This window comes from Bombyx mori, chromosome 23, assembly GCF_030269925.1.
Source record: "Bombyx mori chromosome 23, ASM3026992v2".
Classification (NCBI taxonomy): Eukaryota; Metazoa; Arthropoda; class Insecta; order Lepidoptera; family Bombycidae; genus Bombyx; species Bombyx mori.
In genome coordinates this window covers 4,942,068-4,958,636 of record NC_085129.1, presented here as the reverse complement: position 1 = coordinate 4,958,636, position 16,569 = coordinate 4,942,068, and positions in this window count along the sequence as shown.

Below are 16,569 nucleotides of genomic sequence, written 5' to 3'. Positions count from 1 at the left end.
ATATAAAATATTCGAGATTATATATGGTGGGACGATTATCTAATTTCATGGCGCGTAGTCCATTCAACGGTCGATTACGGGAAAGCAAATTGAACCATTCATTGCCGGGGCTAAAGTCTGAAGGAGCTTTACCAGGGTTGTGCCAAGTATGGGTGGATAAAAATATTTCGGGATAAAATTTAAATAAGCTAATTTTTCACTTTTTTTAATCTTCAAACTGGATGTCGCAGAAAATGTAAAAAATGTACCTTTGTTTATGTATTGCATAGACGGGTAAACGTACACGCGACCCTTATGGTGTTAAATAGCTACCGGAGCTTATAGACATCTACAACGTAAATACCATCACCTACCTTGAGATATGAGTTCTAAGGTCTCAGTATAGTTACAACGGCTGCCCTACCCTTATAACCGAAACGCATTACTGTTTCACGGCAGAAATAGACAGGCTGGTTTTATTTACCCGTATGGACTCACAACTGCCTACCACAAGTTACTATGAAAATTGTAGTCATCGTTGTTCAGGTACATCCAAACTGCTGCCGACTACAATACGTTTTATGGTCGAGTAAACAATATCTGCTGATTTATTTCGAAGTTCCAATGTATTAGTATGTAGCGGTATTACAGAATAAAAAGTAACCTGATTCACTTCATCGGTTATTTTAAAACCTTCGGATATTTGGGCTATCAACAAAAATACCCGATCTATGAAAAATCTTTCCATTTGTCATTTTCTATTTTTTATTATTATTATGAAAGCCCCTTTGAGGTATATATTAATTAAACAGCATAGATTTCTATACAATTGCTATGGAATCCATCAATTATTTTAAAAACAAAATATTCTCTATTGCATCCCGTTTTAGTACCGTATTGTCTGGCCCTGCACATTCTAGTATCTTACGTTGGAATGAGACTGTTATCTTAGTGTTAGAAATAAACCGTCTTACTGCTTCATCGAATAGCCTCTCAAGATCCGGAGCTTTGTGATTACTGAAATTTATTTTGATTACAACGGCACTCTTGCTCTTAAATGTTTGGGTTAGTGAAAGATTAAGAAAAGTTTTGTTCGTAAGTTGTTAGATTCAGCACGAGCCTGGTAGAGCAATTTTTTTCGTTTGACCTGTTTTCGTTATAATACTTAAGTTTTATTCCGAACTTGTTTAATTAAATACATTATTACTGGTGGTAGGACCTTTCGTGAGTCCGCGCGGGTAGGTACCACCGCCCTGCCTATTTCTGCCGTGAAGCAGTAATGCGTTTTGGTTTGAAGGGTGGGGCAGCCGTCGTAACTATACTGAGATCTTAGAACTTATATCTCAAGATGGGTGGCGCATTTACGTGACGTTGTAGATGTCTATGGGCTCCAGTAACCACTTAACACCAGGTGGGCTGTGAGCTCGTCCACCCATCTAAGCAATAAAAAAAAATCCATTTCATCAAAGTACATATAAGCGTGGAAAGGTCTTGGTGAGTATACGGGAGTTTTGAGATTGAATCTATTCAGAATGATATCATGCAAGTTACCATTGGAAGTTGACATCTGAACAAAGCTGTCAAAATTACGAAAGACTCCAGCTGACAGTTCACATTAAGAAGATCGATAACTTGTGAAGCATTCATGTATGTATGTAAGCGTAGTAGAACTTTAAAATTTTATAATACCTATATACTAAAATTTTATGGTGCTTTATCTCAGACCAATTACAATTGCTTTAACTTCATTTATGACATTTTTTCAGACGGCAGTCTTACATAACCTTTTATAATTAGTAGTACTGGTCCCAAAAGCCAATAAACTTACATGGTTGTAAACAAACGTTTGGTTAATTTTAGAGATGTTTGTGATCACGGAACGCCTATTGGATTCTTACTAATTGGGATTGTTTTGTCGTAAAATAAAAAATCTTCGCGCCGTAAATGTTAGGTCGTGTGTATACTCTACGGAATGAATATCAGATATTTCACTGTTTAATAAACGATTATCTAACCGACTTCTAATTTCATGTCAAATGAGTATCGTACTTTATAGTTTGTTGTTTATGAACTAATTACTGCTGGAGTCTTTTGATGACCACTAATATATTTCAAAATGTTGTCTGTATTGAAGAAATATTTTATCATTTAAAGTTTCCAAACTTGTTTGATATAGCTGAATAATATAAATTAAATTATTTGAGACGAATAACTTGTGATAACAATTCTGCAGTTTGTCAACTTACTCAAGAGAATGAAGCTCGTTATTTGATACGTATTCCACAAGTAGTACGCGAGGCCATTGAGGTTAAAAACTATCTAAAGATCAACATGGATGATTATGTTCGGATTAATTATAGAAATATCCACTGTTTATGAATAATTAACTCTAATTCAAACAAACGGATAAATTGCAACCTTTTTTTTCTGTTGCTTAGATGGTTGGAGGAGCTCACAGTCCACCTGGTGTTAAGTGGTTACTGGAGCCCATAGACATCTACAATGTAAATGCGCCACCCATCTTGAGATATAAGTTCTAAGGTCTCAATATAGTTACAACGGCTGCCCCACCCTTCAAACCGAAACGCATTACTGCTTCACGGCAAAAATAGGCGGGGTGATGGTACTTACCCGTGCGGACCCACATGAGGTCCTACCACCAGTAAAAAAAACTTTTTGTTATTTGGTTATTTTTTATTTAGTTTTCTATTGTTCCACCATTTTAATAACTCTAGTGACTTCAGCAATGATCACACCACACTTTTACAAAATATTCGTTCACTCCTATATGCCCTCGTCCTTATAGTAACAGAACCGGTAAATTTTATAGAACAAAAAAAAAACGTGTCAAACCTACAAAGTGCGTGCGTATCAATTGAATTGAATCAATACAAATATTGAGTTATTAATTTTAAAATTTTTACGACATGTTGTAAAATCAAACGTTTTAAAAATGACATTTGTAATAGTAGATTTTTATTTTTTATTTTTAAATTGGTACGGAGAATGTAATTGTTGCGTGATTTTAATGGAAAGGCTGAATCTTTAGTTATTTTGAATCAATTTATTTTGCACGTTTGTAATTTTATTTTGCGTATAAATGACATTAACTCTCGCAACTTAAGTTAACGTTATTCGATGCAATCTTCGACGAAGTCTTCGAAAGCACATTTCAAATTTGATGTCAGCAATGATATTGTTATATCTATCTATGGGCACTCATCACCACTTCATATCTGAATAGCAGTGAAAATATCTCCTCATAGTGAGCAATAAAAATTAAGATGATGGTTTCATCTGACGTCTTCTTCTTGTTTCGGTTTCCTCAATACTGAGGTTCGCGACCACCTCCTCGCAACAAGAGTGTGTTCCGGATCATTTCACGCCATTTGCCTCTATCTGCCGCCGAGTGTAGAGCATCGTGAACTGTGGCGTCGAGGGTAGTGCGGATCTGGTCAGTCCAACGTGTCGGGTCTCTACCTCGTGGTCTTCTTCCATCCACCATTCATCTTCCATTCATCTGATGTACTTATTCGGAATTAAACAAAAGTGAATTAGCAAAAAATAAATATTTTTATCATTACGCTACTAGTAAATCTTGCGTACGCGGAATATTTGCCTATTTCTGAAAGATATTTGGTATTCGTATTCTAAAAGTGTTCTAAATATAAGTACATACTTAGGATCCTAAGTACATACTTAGGATTTTATTTTTAATCACAGTTAGGAGAAAAGGGACTGAATCGAACAAGTAAAACAGAGCTCTTCAAAATAAAGATAATCCAGCGTAAATGTCTGACATTAAGATTAACTTAAGATGCCCTAACATCTGACTCCATACCTGTCTAGTACATTACCACGTTTTCTCAATTCTTTTGTAAAGCTATAACGCGTGGGCACTCTTAGTACTCATAGATGTCGAAGATTAGACCCTTTTGAGATGTGGGTGGTGGAGAAGAAGTGCGATGTGTTAATGAGAAACAGGAATGAATTAATACAATCACAGTAGAGACCCCAATTAATAGCGTACAAGCGACTACAATTAATAATTCTATATAAATAAATTAGTACAGGATACAAGCAGTGAGAACCGCAAAGAATCTTAGTATAACAAAAATGCCTGATCTTTTTGCGTCAATCTCATAAATTAATAATATCGTCCACTTTCTCCAAAATATATTATTTTAAAAAGAAGAAGTGTTACTTGCACGGTTTCAAGCGGGCATCTTCAGACAACAAAAGTAATTTCGTTACGAGGTTCTTACATTATAAAATCTTTGACTACTAAAGTATGAAATGCAACCTAAAATTCTCTGCAGCAAATTATATAAATTCCTCTTACTGTAAGAAGGATGGTGACACATCAATTAAGTGAGTTGCTAAAAAATTAAGGGCAATATGAATTAATATGGCTCCAACTGTAATTACCTTAATTCTCAGTTACGACTATTGATACAAGTGAGGAAGACATTCATCATACTCTTAAGATTAGTCATACATGGATTTAAACTATACCAAGCCATATCTTTAACTAAATAAGAATCAATTTTCGTTATATTCTAAGATAACATATCTATTTATTGTTTTTAAAATGATACTTAACTCGTAAATTGTAAAGTCCAATATATCTCGTTAAATCTTTAGTACCCAACTTTAGTATTGTCATTAAGCGACTTACCTTACCTACAGCGAAGTTGTCGCGTCGATCTGTCTTTCGTCACGCATTTAAAAATATAAACGGCCATTAGCAGCATCAACACTGAGGGGATACGATGAAGAATGTCTAAAAATGGTCATAGCAATGGAAAAGAATGTGACAAGATGGAGATGAGTCAGAAAGTATTATATGTGTAATTTTCATTACCGTGACGTCATAGGCGATTAACACAATGGACCTATATCCAGTGATGTAACTAAGCAGATATCCAAATCCTTTGGCAGGTATATATATTTTTATATTAATACATATCTATTTGTAGTGTATTTTAGGTGCTGTCCAAACAATTGTAAAGCTCTTCGGCCCTTGTCATGCTTTGTGTCAAAAATCAGAACCTACCCACCAAAAAAGCGTCGAGAAACTTTCATGATCAAATATTCTCATCCTGTGATGTGTGTTTATGTTTATATATTTGGATAACAGCTAATGGAAGGTCCCAGTACCGATCTGTTTAAGTGACTGCAATAGCCATGTTTATTATTTTTGCAAAGCATTTATCCTTAAGCCATTAATCTGTAAACACCAATACCTGAATACGTTGAAACCCTCAATGGATGTCGTAATTGCATTGAAGTAATGCTAATCCCATCCTTCAAGTCAAAACGCATGATTGCTTCATGGCAGAAACAGAGAAGGTTACATATGAAAAAACTAAGATGACAATGACAGATGATAACAAAATTGGAAAAATATCTAATATTAATAGCCAGATGTACTTTAACCAAAAACAACATCTCAGAACATGATACCTTAGTTACAAGAAAATAAAACTAAATATACCCAAATATCGTTCTGATTCACTCATCACGAAAATTCCACAACTCCAATTTCCATAGCGTCCCAATAATCCAGTCCAATCAGTTCTAATCTAACTACCGATGACGTAACAGACGTGATCTGGACGCGTGCTGCGTACGTGACGTAGATCCCCGGGACGACATTGTTTCAAGATAATGTGATGTGGAACGTAACACACATCGGACTCTGGCATTGCATTTGTTACTAAGCACTGCTATACCTTGAGTTCAGAATTTGATTCCCGACTGAGGTACCTATATTTGTGAAAAATATTCGAAGTTCAGCACCTAAAACACAACAGAAAACCCATGGAGCCGTTAAATTAACTGTGTTGCTTTTTTCATTAATATCGATTCCTTAATCGATAAATTCGATGCGTGTATCGACAAGCTTGTAAAATATTAGGGCTTAATAATAGTTCATTATGTAGCTGATTTTACCTTAGTTTTTATTACTTTCTTAAGTAGACGAGCATACGGTCCATGAGATAATGAGTAGGCAACGTCACTCGTGAAGGTCAACAATGCCAGACATATAACCAAGCCACTGTCTACATTAGGGCTTATCCTTTTATAGGGATTATGTTAGTCTTTAACATAATCCCACAAACGTCCATCCATGCAAATGTATGTAGGTTTATAATTACATATTACTAAGGAATGTTTTTAGGTTTCAAATAATTACGGTTTGCTCTAAAAATTAAATCTATTAAACCGTAAAATGTTACGGTTTAATAAATTTAATTTTGTAAATTAACATAAAGCAAGATAAATAATTTAAGAACGAAAAAGAATGAGTTTGTTGTTGAAAGTGTGACTGAATCGCTCAGTTTGTTTTGGCAGTTTGCGCTAATACTGTATCTTGGAACTGTTGGTAAAATTAACTTTGACATTCAGCATGTGTGGATACTTTCACTCAAGTATGATATTTCTTTCTTTAAAAAAGGAAAACATCTACAAAATATAGATAAAATATCAATATATGCACAAGCATGAGGGGTGGTGTAACTTTTTTTTTAGATTTGGGAAATTGATCCGAATTGAATTGATATACCAGTTAGTTTTTGAGATTATTGCACCGGTTTACTTTTGTTATTTTTCATTCTATCAGAACTATCAAATGCTTTTACATGTAATCAGCAAAACGAATAATAATACAGTTATTTGTAATTATTATTGTAATTTTGAAACTACTTACTCATGGGTTTTTTTATGTTTGACTTACGGATCGATACTTTTTACCAGTTCGCAGTAAAATGTTGAGTAGTAGGTACTATAAGAGTACTCGGTTATACGTAAAAGTATTATACTCACAACAACTAACTAAATTACATCAATTTACTGCAAGTCATCTCATCAGCTCTCGTCTCAGTGAAATGGATGATAATAAAATGGATATAAAAGTAATTGGAGATAGCAATATACTGTTTTTGAACAAATGGAAATGATTAAAAAAATGCAGCTATAAACATTTTATCTAGACTTGAAATAAACTTCAGACAAATATACAGTTATAACAAGGACTTAGTCGCTTTAAGCAATTGGCCTAGCAAGTCTAATTGTGTGACTAGTGAGTCAGTCGAGATCCTTATTGCTTCTATGTATTACATAAAAGTCTGCATTCAAACAGTTTTATTATGAGCAAATTTGACATCTAATTTTAAACATATTTTTACAACAGCTGTATCCCAAAAACCAAAAATAGTTCTCCATTCAAGAATTATAAAAGTTTCCAAATGAAAATAGATAATAGCGTGTTAAAATATGTTTCCATTGCTTCTTTTCAATCGAGTCGTTAAGCTTATCTTTAGATAAGAGAGCCCCATGTTGCAGATAATATTGAAGAGCTACCTAAGATAACAGTGGAATTTCGCACATTTAATAGCTTCTTTTAGATTTGTTAGATAAACCTCCAGCGGAAGAACAAGATCAACTTTTTTGCAAAAATCACCTGTAGACGGGTTTGTCGGTGTATTTTACTTGGGAACTCCACTTCTAGACTGGACTGGACTTCTAGACTAGACTATATTACTGGTGGTAGGACCTTTTGTGAGTCCGCGCGGGTAGGTACCACCGCCCTGCCTATTTCTGCCGTGAAGCAGGAATGCGTTTCGGTTTGAAGGGCGGGGCAGCCGTTGTAACTATACTTGAGACCTTAGAAATTATATCTCAAGGTGGATGGCGCATTTACATTGTGGATGTCTATGGGCTCCAGTAACTACTTGACATCAGGTGGGCTGTGAGCTCGTCTACCCATCTAAGCAATAAAAAAGACTATATTCACATAGGTATATTATTTAATTAAATCTTAACTTAATATGTTTCCGCATAAACGAATGTCTAGTATATTATTATATAACCAATTGAAATATTCATTTGAAATATTGTAACCATTTTGGATTTTATGCTTCTAATGTGACGAAATACTGATCAATAAATTTTAATCTCGGTGCACCAAAAACTGTTGCATATTTGTACTTAATTATTCGGATTTTTATTTATCCGGATTAGTTGTATCGCGTGATGCGAGTGTGCTGGTGTTCAAACCCCACAGGCAGATACCGAGTTTTCTAATGAAATACGTACTTCGCACACGTTCACAGATGAAAATGTACCATCGTGTATTAAATCCTAAACATTGTTGTGTGTAATTAATTAAGAGACATAATCCTTGACATAAGCCTCAAGTCTCAAGGTGGGTGGTGGTGTTCACGTTGTGACATGTATAGGTTTCTTTTTGTTCGAACAGGTTGCTAAATTTCATGCGTGAGGTTTTCGCGCCTAGGGAGCGCGGGGTATGTATGTCTTGACGGTCTCTAGATGTTGGGAACGGATCACGGGCCCAGGGATGATTTGAGGGCTGTACCTACGAAACGACTACCCTTGTATTATCTCAACCAACGTCCGGTCTCCAGAACAGGGGGTTCCTTTTTTTCCTACCTATGCTGATAGCCTTGAGAGGCTATTTAAGCTTCTCCTTGACGTGTAGAAGATCCGGCGAGAAACTCAGTGGGCTGTGTCTATAGGTTAAAAGGGGGTTCCCGTGGTCAACGCTAAAATCAGACTTGCAACGCTACTCGAGGACGCCAGACCGACGGGTCGTCGAAAAGACCGTCGACGACCAACGACGCCAGTCTACCCGGTACCACATCACCTGGGCGGTGACACTGGTGTTCTGTGATACCCCGCTGGGTCAGAAACAGCCTGCTGAAAGGCGATACACCGCTGACCGGGCTGCTTTTGCACATAAGGCCGGCATAATGACAACGTGGACCGCAGCCGCCGCCGCGTAGTCCCATCCTCCTGGTACCAGCGCGCTAGAGTGACGGTATCATGCAGTGCAGTCTCAACCACCTCGGGTGATCCCCCCACTTCCTCCTCACAGGAGCCGAAGCTGAACGAACGTCCGTGGCGCGGGACCGAGAGGAAAGAAGATCTCTCCTTCTCCCTTACTGCTGCCTCCTTCTCGAGATGTTGAACTCGCAGAAGTCAAGCCTGGTCTATAGTCTCCGATAGCCACTTAACACCAGATTGGCCGTGACCTCATTCACCCATCCAAGGAATAAAGTTAATAAAAATATATGTATTAAAATTTAACTAAATCAAATACGAAATTTACTATTAAGTTTATCATGTTTAATATTATTCAATAGAATGTGCTTAGAATATTCCTACATGGTACAGAGCGAGTTGTAGAACTAGTCTAGTCGCCTCTGGCGTCTTCCAGAACACAGCGTTAGAGTTAAGATTTATAAACTTCGTGCTCTAAAATCCACTGTTCACATACATACATATATTAAATTCTTTAGGCGGTATCCATAAAGGAGTCCATTAAATATGTTCTAATTAATCTATAAGGTTGTAACGTTATCTTGTATTTGTTAGTTTTAGAAAGATAATTGTAAATAGATATGCTTAAACAAAAACCGACTTCAAATAGAAAAAAAAAAGATAATCCAAAACAAATTAATATACACTAAAAACAATAATCATCGAAATCGGTTGGCGTGATACTGAGTTATTGGGTTGTTCATCGATTTGTCACGCACGTACTTAATGCAAATTTAAGATTTATATGGTTTTCTCATGAATACCATTACCAGAACTGGACTAAATTGAAATGGGACGACACGGGAACCGTCAGCTTTCTAATAAAAAAAGAATCATCAAAATCGATTCACCCAGTCAAATTTTAAGATGTAACAAACATAAAAAAAACATACAGTCGAATTAAGAACCTCCTCCTTTTTTGAAGTCGGTTAAAAATGCGATTTTACTGTTAAATATAGGTTAAGCTTTGCGTGTGCTCTAGCTGTATTACGTCAATTAGAGTAATTTTTAAACTTATTTTAATGTTAATTATACTATGTCAATAATATCCCGCAATTACCCAAAGTTTTCATTCAATCGTCTTCATATGACATAACGATTTATTTATTTATTGCTTAGATGGGTGGGTGGACGAGCTCACAGCCCACCTGATGTTAAGTAGTTACTGGAGCCCATAGATATTTACAACGTAAATGTCGCCACCTACCTTGAGATATGCGTTTTAAGGTCTCAGTATAGTTACAACGGCTGCCCCACCTTTCAAACCGCAATGCATTACTGCTTTACGGCAGAAATAGGCGTGGTAGTGGTACCTACCTTTGCGGACCCACAATACCTCCTACCACAATAAAACGTACCAGTGACGTACCATTTAATACGTAATTGTTATTAAAATACTCTAAGTGCTTAAATTTCAATACAGTCAGTCCTTGCAGCATTTTTATTCTGAGTTTATTAGTTTGCATATTTATTTATTTTTGTTTATTAAGATAATTACCATTTTAAATTACTATAATGCTAGCTTCCCTGTTTATTTTTATCACTTCTCCTTCTTAATTTAAAAGATTGCTACTCATTTGAAATTTGGAATAAAAGAGTTAAAAAAAGAAGCAACCTAATTAAAAGTCCGGCTATGGAATGAGCTCCCCTCCACGGTGTTTCCCGAGTGCTATGACACATCCTTCTTCAAATGAGACTTGTGGAGAATATTAAGCGGCAGCGGCTTGGCTCTGCCCCTGGCATTGCTGAAGTCCATGGGCGACGGTAACCACTCACTCTGCCTACAAGGGCAATAAAAATAAATAAAATAAGTAGTTAGCTTTCTAAATAAATAAAAAAAAAAAAACTTGAACAACAACTTGAATTCAATTAGTAAAAAATGTCAGCACGTATGTAGCGTTGTTAAAAGGCGATGGGTGGTCGTGATATAACCGGGGCGCGTGCTTCGAACGTGATTTGGGTCATGCGGAGTCATGACTCGGTGAATCGACTTACGTCGGGTCACTACTCTATGATACAAATCTCCTTGCGCTCCAGGCTCAGACTTCAAATTTTTTATTTAATGTTTGCAAGTAACTTTTTATGTTACAAGAGTCTCGAACTTAAGTGGCCTCTTTTATGAGTGTGTGAGAATGAACATTGGTGAGCGTTATAAAAATGACAGAATTACCATTCGTGTACTGCTGTTGATTCGTAGTACGTTCCAGAGATACTTGTAAGTACAACATATACTTTTGGAATGAACTCGCCTTTGCGATGTTTCTCAAACCTTATGATCTGAACTACTTCTAACGAGATTTTAAATGACCCCCTATAAGTAGCAACTTTACTGTGATATTATTCAGCACATCCTGATAGGACTAAATAGGCGTAAACAAATCCCGACCGGCGCCCTCTTCTTCGACATCGCGAAGGCGTTCGACAAAGTCTGGCACAACGGTTTAATTTACAAACTGTACAACATGGGAGTGCCAGACAGACTCGTGCTCATCATACGAGACTTCTTGTCGAACCGTTCGTTTCGATATCGAGTAGAGGGAACTCGTTCTCGTCCCCGTCAACTGACTGCCGGAGTCCCGCAAGGCTCCGCGCTCTCCCCGTTATTATTTAGTTTGTATATCAATGATATACCCCGGTCTCCGGAGACCCATCTAGCGCTCTTCGCCGATGATACAGCTATCTACTACTCGTGTAGGAAGATGTCGCTGCTTCATCGGCGACTCCAGATCGCAGTAGCCACCATGGGACAGTGGTTCCGGAAGTGGCGAATTGACATCAACCCCACGAAAAGCGCAGCGGTGCTCTTCAAAAGGGGTCGCCCTCCGAACACCACTTCGAGCATCCCACTCCGTAGTAGGCGCGCAAACACCTCCGCCGTTAGTCCCATCACTCTCTTTGGCCAGCCCATACCGTGGGTCTCGAAGGTCAAATATCTAGGCGTCACCCTCGACAGAGGGATGACATTCCGTCCCCATATAAAAACGGTACGCGACCGCGCCGCGTTTATACTAGGACGACTCTATCCAATGCTTTGTAGTCGAAGCAAACTGTCCCTCCGCAATAAGGTAACTCTCTACAAAACTTGTATACGCCCCGTCATGACGAACGCAAGCGTAGTGTTCGCTCACTCAGCCCGCACCCACTTGAAATCCCTTCAGGTTATTCAATCACGATTCTGCAGGATAGCCGTCGGAGCGCCATGGTTCCTTAGGAATGTGGATCTCCACGATGACCTGGAGCTCGACTCATTTAGTAAGTATCTACAGTCGGCATCGCTGCGCCATTTTGAGAAGGCGGCACAACATGAAAACCCTCTCATCGTAGCCGCTGGAAATTACATACCCGACCCAGTAGACCGAATGGTAAACCGTTGACGTCGCCCAAAGCACGTCATTACGGATCCTCCTGATCCATTAACGGTGCTTTTAGGCACCACAAGCACCGGTCACCGTCGAAGGGCTCGACGAGCGAACTAACCCATAGACACAGCCCACTGAGTTTCTCGCCGGATCTTCTCAGTGGGTCGCGTTTCCGATCCGGTGGTAGATTCTGCGAAGCACTGCTCTTGCTAGGGTCAGTGTTAGCAACTCTCCGGTTGAGCCCCGCGAGCTCACCTACAAACGTTAGGGCGAAGCTGAAATAGCCTCTCAAGGCTATCAGCATAGGTAGGAAAAAAAAAAAAAATTTATTCAAGAGGACCAGTTGCTAGTCGCTGTCAAATAGACTATAGGTATATCTGCCTTGGATGATGAAACAAAAGTAAATGATAAGATATAAAAATTTCGCAAGTGAGCTTACTTGGCAGTCTGTTGACATAGTTATTGGCTTGGAAAGCAATAACGCTTTTAAACCGCCTGCTGGTATAAAAAAGCTGTAGTGAAGTTATCAGTTGCAATTTATTGTTATTGTTAACGTTTATTTATAAAATTGTATTTACCCAAAGACATGATAATCTCTTGTACAAATATGTATTGGAATTTCATGGCGAATATTCCAATGAAACCACGATGACTTGCCATCAGCCCAATTTTGACGATAAAAATAAGAGATCAATTGTTAGAAAAGTAATGTAAATAATGCAAGAAATTGATAAATTTCCACCTATAACTCTTCAAGGAGGGTGGAAGCAAAAAATGATTCAATTAATCAAGCAACACCGTGACTCGGATATCTTGTGAACTCAACTGACGACATTATTAGCTTTCCCTTGTAACGAGTCATCGAAGGGCGTTTTTCAATTTAGTCTAATGCAAATTTAATACGCTCCCTACGGCCCCTGAAGGGTTCCAAATCGAGTTTCTTTGTTTTTCAAGGACACGCCCCTTCCTTGACTCGTCTTCAGAATTTTCCCTGCTGCATCGAACCATTTTTCAACTCCCAATGTTCTCCGGTATTTTTTGTTTGCGAATCTGTTAATCCTATTCGCCTTAATAACTCTTCAATTGAATGGAGTTGTATTCATAAGTTATATATTACGTTGATATTAGCGTGTCTATCCATAAGTAACTGTGAAATTGGGGACAATGCTTTAGAGGTATTTTGAAGAATTATTGTTATTTTATAGTTTAGATTGTGTGCACTACAACCGTTACAAAAAATACGGCCACTAATGGAGTTTAATGATCTAAACATCTAATAGAATAACACCTCAATAAGTAAAGTCACGTCAAATAATGACGTCATAATACTTTGATGATTTTCAATTACCAGGAAAGTAGCAATGTTGTAAGTTAGGACGAGATCATTGCTCACCTGATGTTACCAGAGCGCATAGACCTCAAGCGAGTGCCGCCACACATCTTGAGACCTAAAATCGAAGTCTCAATTGCAGTATATGCAATGGTTGCTCCATCCTGTAAACCAGAACGCAATACTGTTGCGAGCTCAGAATAGGCCCAAAACCAGTAGACGGCAATCGGCGATCGTAGTAAGCCAATTTGAAACAGTAATGAAACAGTATCTCACCTATTTCTGCTGTGAAGCAGTTATGCGTTTCGGTTTGGATGGCGGGGCAGTGCTTATTCTGTACAACTGAAGCTTAACCTTATGTGTCAAGGTATTGTTGGTGTCTATGGGCACTGACTACCAATTAACATCCATCTAAACAATAAAAAAACCATAGATTAAAAAAGAGACGTCATTTTTTTTCCTAATAGTTTAAAGGTTTTTTGCTTCGTTTAAATTCTTAATTATGTTCTTAAATGAACACTAATTTAACAGAAGCAAATAAATTAATTTCATTTATAATTGACTAGATTTTGCCCGCGACTTCTTCCGCGTGGAATAGTTACTTTGGCATAACGCTAAATTTTAACTGCGACTTCGCTTACGTAGAAAGAGAAAAAAAAACGATTTTCAATTGCTTGTATTGGTCTTAGCGTGATGTTATAGCCTTCCTCGATAAATGGGCTATCTAACACTGAAAGAATCTTTCAAATCGGACCAGTAGTTTCTGAGATTAGCGCGTTCAAACAAACAAACTCTTCAGCTTTATAATTTTAGTATAGATTTGCATAATTATTTAAAGTTCATCACGACTGATATTTATGACATAGTTAATGTGAATAAATTATTAAAAAAATCGAAATGAATAAGAAATTATTTCTGTGTTTATTTTTGTATTAGATAACCATCTTGTCACTCATTGTTGAAAAGGAAAGCGTACTAGGAAACTCTCCCTAGCCGTTTTCTGAATTATTATTCATTAGGGGTGCAGTACTAAACTGAAGACTATTAATCTTGATTAATTAATGTTTTTCGATAGGGGGACGTATTTTCGTTTACATTTCAATTTTTTTAAATGTAGAACTTGTTTCGCTAATTTCAATTTAAAATGAATGTTAATTTGTTTTAAGTTGTATTACGTTGCTCTTTGAAAATTAGCCTCGCCCTATTTTAAGCGAATAAAATTGTAGTAAATACGATCTTTATAAGGCGGATGTTTTCATTATAATTAACGTGATATTTTTTCTTTTGCTTAGGAACTTCATTGCGTTATGAATGTGAATATTATTATACTTTATGTTTTACCTCCAGTATAGAAATATTTTGCTACATTTCTTTAATTGTATTTACAAAGGTAAATTTATCTTCTTTGTTTCAACAAATTATGGCAGTTATTAATTGAACAGGAAAAAGCTTGGTTCAAATACCCGTGGCGAAAATTAATACTATTTGATTTTACCCTTAAGGCTTGGTGTAACTGTTGAGGTTGTTTTTAAATAAAGGAGACCAGTAGTGCTCTAGACAAATGTATTTACGGAAAGGAAAGAAGGGAGCCATGACAGACACATTTAAATAAAAAACCATAGATTACTATAAATCAGCATTATAAAATTAGATGCAACCATAGATTACAACAGTAACAATAAAGCTAATAGGCTTCCGATGGATTATGCCTCAGCTTGAATACCACGACTGGTATAATTACGTGTTAAAAATGTAATCCGCAAAATCAGTTTTATTTCACCATCATGCCTATTTCTTTTATTTTATTGCTTAAATGGGTGGACGGGCTCACAGCCCACCTGGTGTTAAGTGGTTACTGGAACTCATAGACATCTACAATGTAAATGCGCCACCCACCTCGAGATACAAGTTCTAAGCTCTCAGTATAGTTACAACGGCTGCCCCACCCTTCAAACCGAAACGCATTACTGCTTCACGGCAGAAATAGGCAGGGTGGTGGTACCTACCCGTGCGGACTTACAAGAGGTCCTACCACCAGTTAGTAATTTCTGTGGTAAAGCAATCGTACATACTGCTTAAAAAGAGCCTGTCTCAAGGTGGGTGGTGCTATTCAAAGTGTGGTGACAAAAGCTCCTGATAATCATTTAACGATAATCTACGAGTTTATTTCAACGTCATCCTTTCAAAGGAAAAAAGCAAGAATAATATGAAAATGATAGTTCAATGTCTGAAACATTTTTTTGTTTTAATTTATGTCCAAAAGTCATATTTGCAAAATTATACCAAAGACATTTAATCTATACTCTATACATATAAATAAAATTAGAGTGTCTGTTTGTAATATTGAAATAACCGCTTTTTACTACATGCATATGAATATTATATACACCAAAATAACATTTTTTTCAATTTTTGTCTGTCTCTCTGTCTGTTTGTTCCGGCTAATCTCAGGACGGCTTTTTAGACTAGCTTCGCCCCGCGGCGTCACCCGCAGTTATTGTCCTACCGCGCGCAACATGGCGGGACTCGCCTATCAATAATAAAATTTAATGTTTCCGAAGCGAAGCCAGGGCGGTTCGCTAGTGTTAAATAAATTACACGCTTTATGTCGTGAAATTCAAAGACTTGAAAGACGTATATCTTTATTGTGGTAAATCCATTAGAAGTAACATCTAAATGGCATTAGTGCATCCGGTAACCGGAACTACGTAGGGTTGCGATGCTCCGTATCTCCTTATACTTGGATGATACTCAATCGCATCCAAGGAGTGTGTGGAACACATTTGTACATTATGTGCTTATTTTATTTCAAATACTAGGTTTCTCCTTTATTACTATCCCATGTCAATGAACTGTAATTATTTTTCTTATGTGAATTTTAATGTGTATTCAGCTAAAGCTTTGTGGTGAGTTATCTACATATAAAAAGCTCCCTGAACTAGTCTCTAAGCATTTTCTTGAACATATCAGTACAGTATCTTTGTTTATAGGAAAAAGTTAAAGTAACGGTATTTATTATTATTTATGGAATTCATCTAGAATAACACACGATAATGT